Source organism: Pleurodeles waltl, chromosome 7, assembly GCF_031143425.1.
Source record: "Pleurodeles waltl isolate 20211129_DDA chromosome 7, aPleWal1.hap1.20221129, whole genome shotgun sequence".
Taxonomy (NCBI): Eukaryota; Metazoa; Chordata; class Amphibia; order Caudata; family Salamandridae; genus Pleurodeles; species Pleurodeles waltl.
The window spans coordinates 1,308,328,189-1,308,345,227 of NC_090446.1; the positions used below are offsets into that span (position 1 = coordinate 1,308,328,189).

The window sequence follows — 17,039 nt, forward strand, 5'->3', positions numbered from 1 at the left end:
CAGCGGCTGGAAAAGATTAAGAAGAATACTAAAGCTGCCAAAGCCATGGGTGTCTTGTAGAACCCCCAGGGGTTCTCTCCTTTTCCTGCTTGCAATAGGCATCCACCTCCTCCTCTAAACACCAACAAAAGCAAACACCCTCACCGGATTACTGCAGGGGAGTACCCAAGGGCATCAATGGCCATGGTAGGGGCAAAGGCACACCCTCCAAAGGGGACACACCTGCGAAGCAGTGACTCCCTTATCTTTCCCTTCAACTGTCTATTACCTAGTGGGGGTAAGGTTGCAGAGTCTCTACTCCACTGAGCAGAGATCACCTAAGACCAGTGGGTTCCAAATATAGCAGAGAGGTACTGCTTAGAACTCATGCAAACACCACCAGTCACCCCCATCCCTTCCTCTACTGACACACACTCTCCCCAGAACACTATTGTCTGCTCCAAGTACAGATACTTGCAGTACTCAGCAAAGGGGATATAGAAACTGTGCTGCCACAACACCGCAGCGGGGATGTACCCCTTGAACTTCCTGATCCCCAAAAGTATGGGTCCCACAAGCCCATCCTTGACATCTGGCCCCTCAAAAAGTACATTCTGTCAGAACACTTCTACATTGTGATGCACCAGGATGTCATTCCCCTACTAAAGCAAGGTGACTTCATGACTGCCCTTGACCTGAAGAATGCCTACTTTCACATATCCATCCACCCTGTACATTAAAGGTTCCTCTGGTTTGTGGTAAGTGGTCAGCATTATTAATTTAAGCTGCTGCCCTTTAGAGTAACCACAGCTTTCATGGTGTTTATAAAGTGTCTTGCAGTGGTAGCCGCTCATCTCAGAAAGAGCGACATCCACGTCTTACCTTACCTTACCTGGACTATTGGCTCATCAAGCAGGAGCGCCATGCAACAACATTGCTTAGCACACACCCAAGCCTCCAGCCCATGCAAGTTCAGCTTTTTTCTAGGGCAATACTGTACTCTCCATTAGGGAAAGCATACCCCAGCCCAGCAAGGGTAGGAGCATTCCAAGCACTACTACCTCTTTTTCAGCCAGATTGCAGGTAAGGTTCAAAAAGGTCATGCACCTCTTAGGGATGATGGCCTCCTGCTTTGCCATAGTCCCACACGTCAGTTTATACATGCATTGGCTGCACACTGCAGGAGTGCCAAGTGGCACAATGGTCACAAGTTCAGGGTCAGTGGAAAGATCTAGTATTGATCTGGAGCCGTATTCCTTGCTCTCTGCAGTGGTGAAATGCCATAAATCATTTGCGGAGGATGGCCCTTCTTGGACCTTGCTCTGCATCAACCATCACCACAGACACCTAGCTCACTGATTGAAGAGCACATCTGCAAGACCTGAAGTACAAGGTTTGTAGACGCCCAATCAGATGAATCTCCTTGTCAATCTCTTGTATTTACTAGCAATCCAAATAGCCCTCAAGGCTTTCCTTCCTCTCATTCAACACAGTGATTCTTGTCTGGACGGACAACGCAACTACCATGTTATACTTTCATAAGTAGGGAGGCACACACTAAACCCTCAGTTGTCTGCTCCAGACCAGGGCATCTGGTAGTGGGCAACACATCATGGAGTCCATCTCCTCATACAGCACATACCCAGGACAAACAATGCTTTTGTAGACCTGCTCAGCAGGAGGCATCAACAAATCCACAAGTGGGAACTCCACTCCCAAGTCCTGCTCCCACACTTCCACTGTTGGGGCTTCCACCATGTAGACCTTCCAAAATTAAGGTATGTAGAAATCCTGTCCCCAAGCAGTTCAATCTTGCGGTTTTGCTCCTGAAATGCTCGAACTTTGGTTCTGTAATCTGCCTGCAGAATGCATGACCATTCGTAGATCTGCTACTAGAGCCTGTTACGTGGCCAGGTGAAATGCTTTGTACATTACTGCCTCTCTAAACTTAATGATCCTCTCAAAGCAACAGTTGAAAACATTGGTTTTGCCTACTTCATTTACAGGTGTCAGGTGTGGCTTATGCTTCCATCAGACTTCACCTGGCTGCTGCCGCTGCTGATTTCCAAAAGAGAGCTTTTTAGGGTCCATGTTCTCAAAGCTTTCATTCAAGGGCTCAAAAGTATTATCCCAGCTTTGGTGTGGAACTTTAACATTGTTCTTACTTGACTATTGGGCCCTCATTTTGAACCACATCAGTCTTGCCCCTTACAGGTGGCTTTTCTGTTAGCCATCATTTCCCTAAGCCATGTTAGCAAGATACGCACTGTTTTACTTGAACCTTTGTTTCAAGTGCACCAGGATCGAGTGGTTCTCAGAACAACCCCCAAATTCTTACCCAAAGTGGTCTTTAGGTTCCACCCCAATCAAATCATAGAACTCCCAGTGTTCTCCCCACACCCAGAATCAGTAGCAGTACAATCCCCTCACACATTAAATGCTGACCGAGCACCCATGTATTTAGAGGACAAAGCCCTTCCGTAAGACATGGCAACTTTTTCACTCCTTCTCCAGTTCCCACAAAGGGTGTGCTCTGTCAGAAGCGTGTATAGCATGAAGGCTAGTCAGATGCATACAGATCTCTTATGCTAAAGCTAAACACCATTTACCTTTCCCTCCCAAACCCCACTCAACTTGCAAAAAGGGAGCTTTTATGGCTAATATTCTCATATTTAATATTTGCAGGGCAGCTACTTTGTCTACCCCCACACATATATGAAACCTTATTGTGTGGATGTTTTAGCTCGCCATTAAGCCAACGTTGGTCAGGCTATCCTTTGCAAAGTTTTCCAGTCTGCTGCAACATCCTCAGGCTAGCCAGCCACCGCTTTTGGGAGGACTTCTGTATAGTCTATGCCCAGCATGTGTATCTACAGGTACAAATGCCACAAAAAAAAGGTTACATTTAGTTCTGTAGATTCACATGCTTCCACCCTCTTCCCCGGGGGCCTTTAGGTGTTGCAAAAATGTCATCCTTAATCTTTCCTACTCATTTGTCATCTTTTCTGTATCTCTATGCTCCATCTACATCCTCACCCTTCATGCGGAAAAAACAATCTAACAATGCACATTACCAACAATAGGTGAAGTCATGGTACCTCGTGACTCGAAAATACTTCTTCAAAGAAAAACAATTTGCACATGTCTGAGCTCAAACTAGATGGCAGGAGTATGCACAACATGCACATCTACAGGACTACGTGCCATGAACATATGCTTACAGAGTAAGTAACATTTTCTTTCTTACAGTCACCTTCCCTTCCTGGTTCATGCATTCCTGATCCTCTGAATGAAAAGCGAAAGAACTAAAATCCACCTCTGCACTATCAGGTGACTCATCAAACCTTCCAGCTGTATGTTTCCATTCCTTAACTTTTTTATATTTTCCAGGTCCTTTATTTAGCTCTTCTGTGTCTGTTCGTCCACAGAAATCTTGTTCTGCCAATGCAGATTTCTATTTCTTTATTTGGAAACTGTTGCCATCAGTATGTTCCCTCTTTTAAAACACTGTACCTTCTTTCTTTCTTTCTACAGCATAAAATGCCTTCTCATAGTGACCAAAAATATTCCTCTTTAGAACCGTGACTCAAAAGTTTTGACATTAATGTAATTTTTTTCTCTCCATCTTATTAATTTTATCTGTTTTGTCACTTTCCTTATTACATTTTGCCTCCATCCTATCATGCTCTGGTCTCTCAAATTCCTCCTCCTTAATAAAGTATTGTTTTTTAACATTATCCAAGAGGTAAATACAATTTGTGTTAAATACCAATCCTCACCAAAGGAGGCGGAGGTTGCCGGGCTTGAAAAATATCTGCTTTCTAGGAGCACCCCGCCGGACTTTTAATGATCCTTCAGCATCCTGGTGCATGCAGTGCGCAAATTCAGCTGTGACTAACTGTGCATTGCTTGCTACAACTGGCAAGCTGCAGATTTGTGTTTCTGCGGTGCTGCCACATTTGAGCGGGTTCAACCAAGGGATGACATTGTGACTGGGCCTGCTGTGTGCTGGGCGCTGAGGCCTCAGCGCCATTGACGACAGCCACGTGACAAATTCCCCCGAGTGTCGGCAGAGATTGGCAAATTGGAAAAGTTTTATCCAAAGCTGCAGTTTGACCTGCAGAAGGCATGTAGGGACTGGGATGAGGAGGCAGCTGCATCAGGAGACGTGCGAAGAGCTAGATGTGGAGGCGGACCCAGACCTGAAACAGATCCAAGTGGCGGTGCATCATAGCCCCACAAATATTGATGGCAGATCAATGCTCTAACCTTCAGAATGGATCCCATGTCTGAAAGAATGGACAAGTGTGCGGTACGCTTGAATGTGATCGAGCAAGGAGTCTCAAAAGCAGAGGATGAACAAGTCACAGTTGTAGCTGCACAAAAGTGGATGGACAAACTCCGTGCATAGCAAGCAAAAGCGGAGGACCTTAAAGCACACTATAGAAGGAACAACCTCAGAATAGTGGACCTAGTGGAAACCACCTACATAGACAACATGGATTTTTTTGTAGAACAGCTCCTCTCGGATTTGTTGGGACACAAGACCTTACTCCAGTATTGGAACTTTCATAGATTCACATGCTTGAATCATTCCCCGTCGTCGAGATGGGAGCCCCCGGTACATTTAACTAAGTAGTGTAGACACAGATATAACCTAAGGGCCCTAGGCCTCTTAATTTAACAGTCTGAGTCATTTTAAGAAAAAAGGATGAAACTTGAGCGTCCACAATCAGAAAACACCACACTCTAGTCTAGAACCCTCCTGAGAGAAGCTCCAGTACCACAGATTTTCTACCCCACGCCGTGCTAGGAAGTCTCCTTAGAGTCCTGCTCTTTCTTCACACTTCTGGATTCGCTTTACGCTGGTTTTCTTCTGCTAAACTTGTTGTGAGTGATTGTGGGTAAGGCCTACAGCATGTCTGACAGGGAAAAGAAGGGTTTATTCAGAGCCTGCAAGACCTGTGGCAAAATGAGACTACACTCTGAAAACCCTCATCAGGAATGCATTTACTGCCTCTATCCAGACCACTCAGACTGTAAGGTTTGTCGTACCTTTTCTTCCAAGACTCTGAAAGATAGAGAAGGCAGATTGTTGTTATGGCTGCAAAACCTTAAGTCCAGAGATAATCCAGTCTGTGTCAGATAGGGATGACTCCTTAACATCCTCTAAAAAGTCATCAAAAAGGGCCAGATCACATTCAAGATCTTCTTCAGAGCAATCAAGAAAAGCCCACAAAAAGACCACATCATGGTCTTACAAGGGCCACAGCCTGTCTATTTCACCTCACAGATTCTCCAAAAAAGGGGAAAGAGGTCATGCAAGCAGCTCTGAAAGGCATAAAAAGTAATCTTCTGTACCTCCATCTGCGTCTGCTGCGCCTTTCAAAAGTCCATCTTCTGCTCCTGGAACAAAGACTGTACCATCGACGACGGTTTCATCGTTGACGACGAAGTTGGTGAGTGCCTTTTCACCGTCGACTTACACCGTATCAGCCGCAACGGCAGTTCTGACGACAACATAGTCGACGAGGACAGCATCGACTATGTCGACGAGGATCTACACTTCATCGTCGACGGCAGTGACAATGGTGGCCGCATTGCCGTTGTCATCGTCGACGACCTCGTCGACCGTAGATTCTTCAGTAAGGCTGTCAACGATTAAGATATCTATGCATTCGTCGTCGACGACTCCACCGTCGATGAAGGCTATATCTGCACCGTCGATGATGGAAAAACAGCACAAAAGCCAGATAAACTTACCCCAAAGCATACTTAACCTAGTAAGGTAACCCTTCTTACGCCAGTACACCTGTTGGAGGGGAATGAGGAATCAGACAAATAGGGACTATTTGGAACAGCACATAGCCCCTCACAATTAAATGTCAAATATCAAGAGGACGATGACGAGTATGGCGAGACCTATGACCTGCAGTACTATGTAGGGGATCAACCATACCAGGAGGAAGCATACATACCAAGCTCTTTGCTATCTGATCTCAGAGCAATGCTGGCTGATTACAGTAAGCGTTTTCCAGCTCAGGAACAGAAGCAACAACAACCTCCTTCGTCACCCGTTTCAAGGATTACTACTCCACATCAGAGGCCAACCTCTTTGCCACTAGCAAATGTGACCACGCCGGATATGACCATACAGCAGGACACTGATGTCTCTGAAGGTGATCAAGAAGAAGAGGAGCTCGTTGACACTCAGTCGGAGTGGGACGATTGTTATTCCTGCTTCTCAACTGAAGGTGGATTCCCCTCCAGATGACATTAGGGGGTTCATAATCCCCTGGAGAGAGCGGTTAAATGGTTTGCTCTGCCAATGCAGTCCAAGCAAACAGATTGCTTCTTACATGATTTTAAGGAGCCTTTCCAGAAATCTGTACGTTCCATACCATTAGTCAATTTCTTATGGGAAGAGGGGTTGAAACTCACGGACAACCCTGCTACGGTCACGGCGGTGCTTCCTCGACTAGACAAAAAGTACAAAGCACCGGCGGATGCCTCAGCATGTCTAACTGGTCACCCTCATCCAGACTCAGTGATTGCTCAGGCGGCACAGAGAAGGTCCAAAAATACCTCAGCTCCAATTTCCACACCACAACTGCCTTTCGTCAGCTTGCAGGTGCGGCTGTCCTTCGGAGGCAAGGCTGGTTAAGAGCTACATCCTTCCGCCCTGAGGTCCAGAATAAAGTTTTAGATCTTCCTTTCAATGGCCAGGCATTGTTTGGGAAACATGTTGATGAGGCACTGCAATCTATTAAATCTGACACTGATACTGCAAAATCGTTTGGGACTCTCCAGTATCGGAAACCTTCCTTTCGAGCAACGAGAGGACGTGGAATGCCTTCATATAGGGGAGGCTACCAGCAATACAGATACTCGACGTATCCTTCCTCCTCTCAGCAGTTCCATCAATACTACACACAAAGGCAACCGCCGCAGGCGGCTCACAGCAGATCTGGCTCTAGGGGACGCTCAACTCGCCCTGCTAAAGGCTCAGCTCGCAGAACCTAATACACCAAAGGCTCTGGCTGCAGCCGACCCTCCTCTGGTTCTAGGCGGAAATATATCCCGGTTTATCAAACAGTGGCAAGTCACAAAATCAGCCAAGTGGGTCTTAAAATTAGTGAATCAGGGCCACACTTTAGAGTTTGTCCAAATGCATCCTCCCAATCCTCCTCGCAGAACATCATTGAAGTATCTAGAACAACTCAAAAGGGAGATCAACAAAATGCTCCTCAAAGGACCAATAGAGAGAGTACCTCCATCACAGCGTGGAAGGGGTTTTTATTGAAGGATCTTTCTTATTTGCAAAAAGTGGAAGGACTGGAGACCGATCCTCGACCTCAGAGAATTGAATGCCTATTTGAAAAAACAGTCCTTCCACATGATAAGCTTACAGGCTGTCCTTCTGCGATTGAACCAGGAAGATTTTATGTCTACAGTAGACCTAAATGATGCATATTTCCACATCCCCATTCACCCAACCCACAGACAATACCTGAGATTCATGGTAGCCGGAAGCCATTTTCAATTTCGTGTCCTCCCTTTTGGCCTAAAGTCAGCTCCCAAGATATTTACCAAGTGCCTAGCGCCGATTGCAGTCTTTCTCAGGAGAAGAAGACGTCAGGTATTCCCATATCTAGACGATTGGCTGATAACGGCAAACACCTACGCAGGAGCGCGTAGGTCAACAAGAACGTGTGTTTCCTTACTCAGCAACTTAGGCCTGACCCTCAACTGGGAGAAGTCCAAACCTCTACCATCACACAAAATCACCTTTTTAGGAGCAAAACTGGACACTCAATCCACTATGGCATGTCCCACTGTGGAGAGACAACAAAAGATGTTAGCTCTAGCAAAGTCGATTCAGAGAAAGGACTACATTTCAGTTTGCCTCTTCAAATCTTTACTAGGCATGATGTCTTCATGCATACCTCTAGTTCCTCTCTGCAGGCTCAAGATGCGGCTCCTGCAAGAGCAGCTCAATCTGCAATGGCTCCAGATTTCAGGAAGCATGAAGATTAGATAAACACAACTCCAGCAATAGTCAAAGCTCTGGTATGGTGGTCTCAGAAACATCATCTGTCTGTTGGCCTATCGTTTCTTCATCGTCCAGCATCATGGACTATCACCACCGACGCCTCCCTGGAAGGTTAGGGAGCTGTTTTGCAAGACCTACGAATAAGTGGCAAGTGGCCACTAGAGTTGAGGACAATGCACATCAATCTGCTGGAGCTCAAAGCAGTTTATCTGGCTTTACAGGCTTTTCTCCCAAAGATTGCTTGATCAGAGGTGGTAATAAGAACAAACAACACCACTACAATGCATTACCTCAACAAACAGGGAGGCACAAGATCTCTTACCCTTTCCAGGGAAGCTCAAAGAATATGGCAGCAAGGCGTCAGGCTCACAGCGGTGCACCTTCCAGGTATACAGAACAAAATAGCGGACTCGCTCAGCAGGCAAAAATTGAGCAGTCACGAATGGGAAGTGGACCAGTCCACGGTCGACCACATTTTCTCCCAGTGGGGAACACCCAAAGTCGACCTATTTGCTAGCTGGTTGAACGCCAAATGCCAATACTTCGCAAGCTTGCATCACCAAAAGGGATCATGGGAGTATGCATTTTCCATTGCATGGTCAGGAATCTTTGCATATGCTTTTCCTCCAATACCATTGATCCCAAGAGTCCTGACAAAGATGAAGAGAGAACCGTGCACTCTAATATTAATAGCTCTATACTGGCCTCACCAACATTGGTTTGCAGAGTTTCTTCATCTGTCAGTGAAGCCTCACATCCCGCTGAAACCATCTCCACACTTGGTGACAATGAACAGAGTGCAGATATTGCATCCGGATCCTCTGCCGACGCGATTATCAGCATGGCTCCTGAGCACAGGGAATTTGCACATTTAAATATTCCACAGGAGTGCAGAGACATTCTGTCCAAGGTCAGACCAGTTAGCACCAATAAGGCTTACTCTTGTAAGTGGAAAAGGTTTTGTTTGTGGTGTCACCAACAGCAAATTGATCTACTTTCCTCATCGCCAGAGCAAATATTGCCTTATTTACAGCATTTAGCGCATTCTTCTATAAAGGTGCACCAGGCAGCGATTGCATCGTACAGGCGTTCAGACTCTTCACCTTTGTTATATTCCTCTAGATTGATGAAACGATTTCTGAAAGGACTTTTCAGAGTCTTACCTCCATTCAGACCTCCTCCTCCCTGGTGGAATCTGAATATTGTTCTTGCGCAACTACCGAAGCACCCGTTTGAGCCAGTTCATCGAGCTTCTCTGAAATTCATCTCTTAGAAAGTTGCCTTACTTGTGGCCCTCACATCAGCCAGACAAGTCAGTGAGATACAGGCTCTTTCCATACAAGATAGATAGCGGTGGGTCAAGCAGTCCTCAGGAACCTTTTTCAGTGAAGGTGAGCCACCTCTTTCATCCCACCATCCTGATGTCAAGTATGCACATAGTTTAAGACTAATTGTTTCAGATTCAGATCCAATGTTTATGGTGATTTAAAAAATAAAAAGAAGAGTGGGGGAACAGACAGAATTTGATTTATTTGATTTGAAATTTTGCTGTATATTGACATGTTTTTTGACTGTATCTTGAGTGTTTCAATGTGCATAGATACTGCTTGCTACACTGATTCACGCATGTGGATCTATGAAAGTTCCAGTACTGGAGTAAGAAATTTAGTTACTTACCTGTAACTTTAGTTCTCCAGTATTAGAATCTTTCATAGATTCACAAGCGACCCACCCGCCTCCCCGGAGAAGCTCACCTTCACCTCTTTCTTTTGTCATGTTATACGCACTTGTGCTCTGAAAATCTGATGTACTGGAGCTTCTCTCAGGAGGGTTCTAGAGGGTTGTATCTTCTGATTAGTGGATGCTGAAGTTTGGTCATTTTTTCTTAAAATGACTCTGATAGACTGTTAAATTAAGAGGCCTAGGGCCCATAGGTTATGTCTATGTCAATACTGCTTAGTTAAATGTACCCGGGGCTCCCATCTCAACGACGGGGAATGATTCAAGCATTTGAATCTATGAAAGATTCCAATACTGGAGAACTTAAGTTACAGGTAATTAACTCAATTTCTTCTCAGACATGTTTATTGTGGAATGTGCGCACCGTACCCTTGCACCCTACCCGATCCTGGGGGCTAGGCCTCGATCCATCATTACAAAGTTGCTGAACTGGGATGCTGCACTCCATGAGGCACAAGAACTCAAGGAGTTCTGGCATGGGGGTTCGAAACTGTCCCTGTATCCAGATTTTACTCAGCAAGTGCAGGAAGCGAGAAAGCAATTTGTCCCAGCCAAGTGAAAAGTGCGGAAACTGCAGATTGAGTACAAAATGCTCTACACTGCTAGGCTGAGGGTAACCATTGACAGCAATGCCACCATATTTACTGACCTGAAGTGAGTGCTGCAGTTCCTCAATTGCAGAGACCTTGGGGGTAGGGGGAGATATGGAGGGTGGGAAGAGACATGGGGGGGTGTTCTCTCAGTGGCAATCCCTTTGATCAGACATTGGGGAAGAAGGTAACCTGCAGGATATGGTGGAGTGAGCTTGTGCCTCATTTTGGCATGTGTTTTGGCCTCTGATCTGGAAGTCCTTGTGGCAGACCCTGGCTGGAGGGTGCCCTCCCTAGCTATGACTGCCTAAAGGAATACTTGATTGCCTACCCCGCTCCCCCCCCCACATTTCCCTCACATTTTTGTGAGTTGTCTGATATGTACGGTTCCAATTGTTATGTATTAGCATGAGTGGGAACTTGATGCCCAAGGGTAAGAGGGTCTCAATCTTAATCACATAGTACCTGATCACTACACTTAGAAGGCCTTGCAGCTCCCACTGAGCTTATAGAGTGTAAAAGTCCTGAGGGTCACAGCTAGAATTGTAATATATGTTCTGTAATGTTGCAACGTTTGATGCACATGCAATACTTGAATGCACGGCCTCTGGCAGCTACTCGTGACATCAGTGCCCGGGCAAACTCAAACCCCCATGTGTGTACCACCTAATTCAGTTTGTGGGTTTAATGGTTCGGGTAAGGGTGGGTCTGGGCAGGGTGGGAGAAGGGTTGCTGTGTCAGTTGCAGGTTGACACAACGTGGGAAGAGGGTGGGATTCATTTCTTACAGCAGTCACCTATAGCTGGTCCTGGATACAACAGTCATTATTCATATGGGCAGGCGGATCAGGATGTGTGGAAACATAAGATGTTGGACAATGATATGCTGAGGTCCATGGTGGGGCCTTTTGGCCCATTATTGTTCCGGTTTTTTACACGGAATGTCAGGGGGTTAAATGATTGCTAAAAGCTTTGCAAGGTGATAGCTTATCTCCAGCAGCACAAAATAGATGTTGCCATACTACGGAAATTCATTTAACCCCGGAGAACGTAATGTTGGCAAACCGCAGGATGCAGGCATTTTGCTGCACAGCGGGCTTCACCACACATGCAAGGGGTGTCCTAGTCTGGGCTAACAAGAGCTCGGGGTCAAGCTGCAAGAGGTATGCACAGATCTGTTTGGGAGATATGTAATGGTACGTTGTAGCAAAGATGATTTGATGGCCTTGTTGGTAGCTGTGTACAAACCCAATTACAACGTCCTGTAGTTCTGTCATGCTCTCAGTGCCCGACTGACTCAGTGGGGCAACCTATCTCAGATATGATGTGGCAACTTTAACTGTGTGTTGTTTGCAGATTTTGGTAAACACGCAGATGCCTGGATGTATGGTGAAGATAAGTGCCATTGCGCTACTTTATCAACACAGCTGCAACCCCTACAGGACTACGACATGATCCTAGGGGTGCTAGATGAATAAGGGCAGCCGTCACACACCACCCAGTCAATCTCTGACTGCTTTTGTAGGTATTATACTGATCTGTACACGTCACGGCTAACCTGTGAGGAAGAATCCACTGCAGAATACCGTCCACGTATTGCGATCAGAAGGCTCACGAATGACCATAGGGAACATCTTATGGCTCCATTGTACCCGGAGGAGTTATGAACTGCACAAAAGGCGATGCCATCTGGGAAGGCACTGGGTACCAATGGGCTTACGGTGGCCTTCTATAAGGCCTATCAACATTTACTGACCACGCATTTGGTCACTTTGTATAAGGCAATGGTTAAAGATGGACATATGCCCCCCACTGTGCGGAAGGCACTGCTGGTTACTCTCCTGAAACCTGAGAAGCCGTCAAACAGCTACTCATCTTATAGGCCTCTATCACTTTTAAACATGGATACAAATGCGAAGATTCTTGCCAATCAGTTAGCTCCGCTGCTCCCAGAGATAGTAGGCATTGAGCAGGCTGGGTTTATCTGGGGTCGAACCTTAGCATCTAACCTCAAGACACTTCTGGAGGTGACCAAAGGCTGGACCCAGGCGTGCATGCCACTGCTGTCTTCCTCGATGCTGTTACAAGCCTTCAACTCAGTGCAGTTTAACCTCTATGCAAGTGATACAGAGGCAAATAGGGGTAGGTGTTTCTGCAGTTTGTTAATGTGCTTTACACGCTGCCAACCACCCATTGCCAGATCAATGCCGTGGCCTCCGCACCTATTGATATCACCAGGGGTATCTGTCAGAGGTGCCCGTTGTCACCATTGCTGTACGCACTGGTGGCAGAACCCTTGGCCTGTGCGCTTCGGGAGTACCACACACCAGGGGCCTTCTGTTCCCTCATTACAGACTAATTTTTTCCAACGTACACGGATGACACACTACCTTATGTTCACGATCTGGAGCACAACCTGACACTGGTGTTGCATGAGGTGTTTGTGTTCGGGGGACATTCCTGGTTACAAATAAACTGGCACAAATCTCTTGTTTTTCTACTTCTGCCACAATGCCTTTACAATCTGAATATCCTCTGTAGTGGACGACGGACTCAGTATGCTACTTGAGGTTACAAGTACACACAGACCCAGATGTAGTGCTGCTGAACAACTATGGTAGGGCAGTGCAGAGATTATCAAAAGCAATAGAACGATATATCAAAATGCTGCTATCACTTGCCGAATAGGTAGACACCATGAATATGATTGTGCTCCCCCACTTTCTCTTCCTGTTCATGAATGTCCCACTACTTCTGCCTCGATCAGTTCTTGACACTCTGAAGACACTTATGATTCTATTGGCCTGGGTGGGGGAGCAGTCACATGTGCACTGGGAGACTTTGACCTTATCCTATGATAAGGGAGGACTGAATGCTTCCAGATTTGATGCACCGTATAGAGCAGCTCAATACATGTTTGTGCATTATTGGGTGCATGGCACACAGGACCTATCACACGTATCGTTGGAGTGTGAAGCAGCAGCCCCGCTTACATTGCAACAAGTGCTACTTGGGAGACCAGTGTGTTGTCTCCTTGCCTTTGACTCCCTGAACACTATGATCTGCACCTGCACGATTTTACTCAACCCTTTTACCATTGTCCTGCTGCTTATGGTTCCTAATAGGCCTAGAACAAGGAGCCATATAGGAGTTCAGGGAATTACATATGCACCTTACATCACAGAGCCTACCTTTATCAAACGCCTTTAGTAAACAGAGAACATGTACTCGAACAGTATGTGCATGATGATCTCATCACATGCCCACATGTTGAAAAGGGAAAGAAAACTAAGTCTACGCACTAGTAAACATCTCTACTGAGTCCGATAATGCAGCACAAGAAGAACTCTGCATTGTGCGTCAGTTTAAATGCTCACCATAAAGCGGATTTCCCCGCGCCTGAACAAGACTGTGCAGATTAAGCTTGCTCAATTAACCAAGGAACTAGCACTTATCTGTTAGTGAGCAGCAGCAGTACAGGAAGGGAGATGGTGGTGTGTTCAATGTTTTAATTGAACTATGGAATGTTATTGAGTTATACGTTTTAAAGGAGTTACTGTGGATGGTGGCAATGAAGGAGGTATTGCATAATGTTAGCCTCTGGGTCTTGACATAAAATAGGCAGGTGTTTATGAAGACTGGATAGTTTCCCTAAGCCTGTATTTTTGTAGCAGCAAGAAGCCAGTTTTCATCCCCATGCAAGCAGCTCACAGTTTGTGTGTGCATATGCTATAGTAGATGGCCAACTTTGTCAATTTGAAGTGCTTCCAATTGACCTTACTTCAGGATCTCCTACCTTTACCAAAGTGCTAAAAGTAGTAGCATAGTCAACTTTGAGGCTGAGACCTGCTATACAAACTAAGGTTTGCAATCCATTTTACAAAACAAGCTTCAATCCATCAAACTGAATTCTTTACACCCCCAGAAGGAGTGCAGAATATAAAGGATGTGGTCCAGTTTTTTGCCACAAGAAAAGACTGTGAATTGTGTCCTTCATTTGGATCTTGGTCTAAATGGTCCCTTAAGTGCTTCTGCTTCCTCCTTTGTTAAAAATGTAGCTACTTTTGTTATTTTGAGAAGAGAGCGGATACAAAATCTTTGCTAAATACCCCACATGTTGGGGGTCATGAAATTGATCTCAGTGTTTCCTCGTCTGATCTAGAGGACTCAGGCCCACTGTTCTGTAGTAGGATAGGATGTCCTAGAGAGAGACTGGTGCTCCCAACAAAACCCCCACCAACCTCTACTCCTTCAACTTCACCCTGAACGTATACCACCATGCACACCACGCATACCACCACCGACTCAGGGAGACCAAGAAAGAAGCACTCCCCACCCGCATCAAGGCTAACACCAACCACGCTAGAGAACTCTTCAGCATTGTCAGAGTATTCTTCTGCCCCTCCACCATGGAGAACACAATCCATCCCTCCCATTCCCTCTGCAACAAGCTATTGGACTACTTCCACCACAAGATCTCTAACATCTATAGCAACTTTGAGGCCCAGCCTACTGACCTCTGCCGTATGCACCCTAACTGACACTACCTTCCCCCACCAGATCACCGAATGGAAGCAGCTCTCCACCAAAGACACCACCATGACCTCCATCCACTCCGGGTCCCCTACATGCACCCGCCCGCACCACTTCTATAACCTTCTACAACCTAGGAAAAGAAGTAATTGGAGCATCCCTCACAGAAGTCCTCAATAACTCCATCACCATAGCCACTGCCCCCAAACCCTGGAAACGCACCAAGATCAAGCCAGTTCTGAAGAAACCCTCAGCCAACCCCCAGGGAGCTGAAAAACTATCGCCCCATCTCTCTCCTCCCATTCCTCACCAGAGTCATAGAAAGGGCCATCAACCTCCAGCTCATGGACTACCTCGAACACAACAACTAGCTCGACCCATTCCAATCCCGGCAAACCACGGTACCAAGACCGCCCTGATCTCAGCAACCAATGACATCAGACTCCTCCTCAACCTTAGAGAAACATCAGCCCTCTTCCTCCTCAACCTTACGCAGCTTTAAGCACTGCCTTCCACCACACTCTCATCACCAGACTCCACAGCATCAGCATCAAAGACAATACACTCAACTGGATTGCCTCCTCCTTCTCCAGACACAGAGGATCCTCCTCCCACCCTTCATCTCTGTCCCCAAAGACATCATCTGTGGCATCCACCAGGGCTCATCCCTCAGCCCAACCCTTTTCAATGGCTACATGATTCCTCTAGCCAGTGGCACGCGCACCCACGGACTCAAAAACATCTCCTATGCCAACGACACCCAGCTCGTTCTGTCCCTCAAACCACCATTACACAAACCAACTTCCAAAACCATGACCGACATCACTCCTTGGGTGAGGACTAACTGCCTCAAGCTGAACTCAGACAAAGCAGAAATCCTCATCTTTGGGAACAGACCATCCCTCCGGGATGACTCATGGTGGCCCATCGCCCTCGGTCTTCCACCCTCACCCTCCAGCCACACACGCAACCTCAGGATCATCCTGGACACCCAACTGACCATGAAGCAACAGATCAACACCGTCTCCTCTGCCTGTTTCAACATCCTCCGCATGCTCTGCAGAAGTTTCCGTTGAATACCCATTTCCACCAGGAAGACAGCCACCGAAGCCCTCATCTACAGGCACCTCTACTACGGCAACACGCTCTACTCCGGAACCACAAAGCAGCTCTTGAACCGTCTCCAGATCATCCAGAAAAACCAGCATTGTTCTCCACCTCAGAACCCTCCATTGTCTCCCCGTACAGCAGAGATGCTTCTTCAAATTCCTCATGCCTGCCTACAAAGCCCTCTACAACGCCAGACCCATCTATATAAAAAACCGCCTCACATTCCACAGACCGACCAGAGAACTCCGCTCAGCCACCCTCACCCAGGCTCACGTCCCTGCATCTGCTTCAAATGCTTTGAAGAATGTTCCTTTTCTCACCTCGCTGCCAAATCCTGAAATCACCTCTCCCTCCACCCTTGCATATCCCCCTCCAAGAAGGACTTGAGAAAACTGTTCAAGACCTGGCTCTTCAACCACTACCTCCACCAGCCGTGTAAGACCCACAGCATCACACCAGTGCCTGGAGATCCCACCACGGGGACGAGCTTACGCTCTACAAGAACCTCCTGATTGATGTCTTCTGTCCGATTGCCAATCCTGGGTTGTTATGGGTGAAAATCTAATAGTTTGGGTGTTTTCATGAATAATATGGCTATGAGCCCTGGTTATACAAGAAGGAAGGTAGTTTCACACAAATCTGGTGAAGCACAGGGTGATCATTGTTCTCCAACAAACAATGAGGAAAAATGAGTTGTTGTTGAAAGATTACAACACCTCCATACACTATATGTGTAATGGTGATGGTGCTAGTTTTGTGAGATGTCCCAAAGGAGCAACAGTGTTGGCCTTTGTCTCGTTAAAGTTGGTTCTATTTGATGAACCGTTTTTGTCTGTTGTTGAAGCAGGCATTTTCTTTTTATCGTTGGTCTCATTGTTGTCAATGTTTGGCTCATTTCTTGCCTTTTGTGCGAACAGGTTTCAGTATTCTGCTTACTTTTTTGGCCCCAACTGAAAGTGTTAACTGCTGTTTCTCTACTGAATTCCTCCAGGTCAGATGTAGACTAGTAGGGTTATTGGTTTTCAGAAGTTGTTT

At 46.4% G+C, this 17,039-nt stretch overlaps 1 protein-coding gene across 2 annotated transcripts in view; it reads left to right on the forward strand.

Moving 5' to 3' along the window:
* LOC138246226 (C-Jun-amino-terminal kinase-interacting protein 4-like) overlaps positions 1-17,039 on the forward strand; it is a 545,850-nt gene that overhangs the window by 492,727 nt on the left and 36,084 nt on the right. The gene's annotated exons all lie outside the window — the stretch shown is intronic.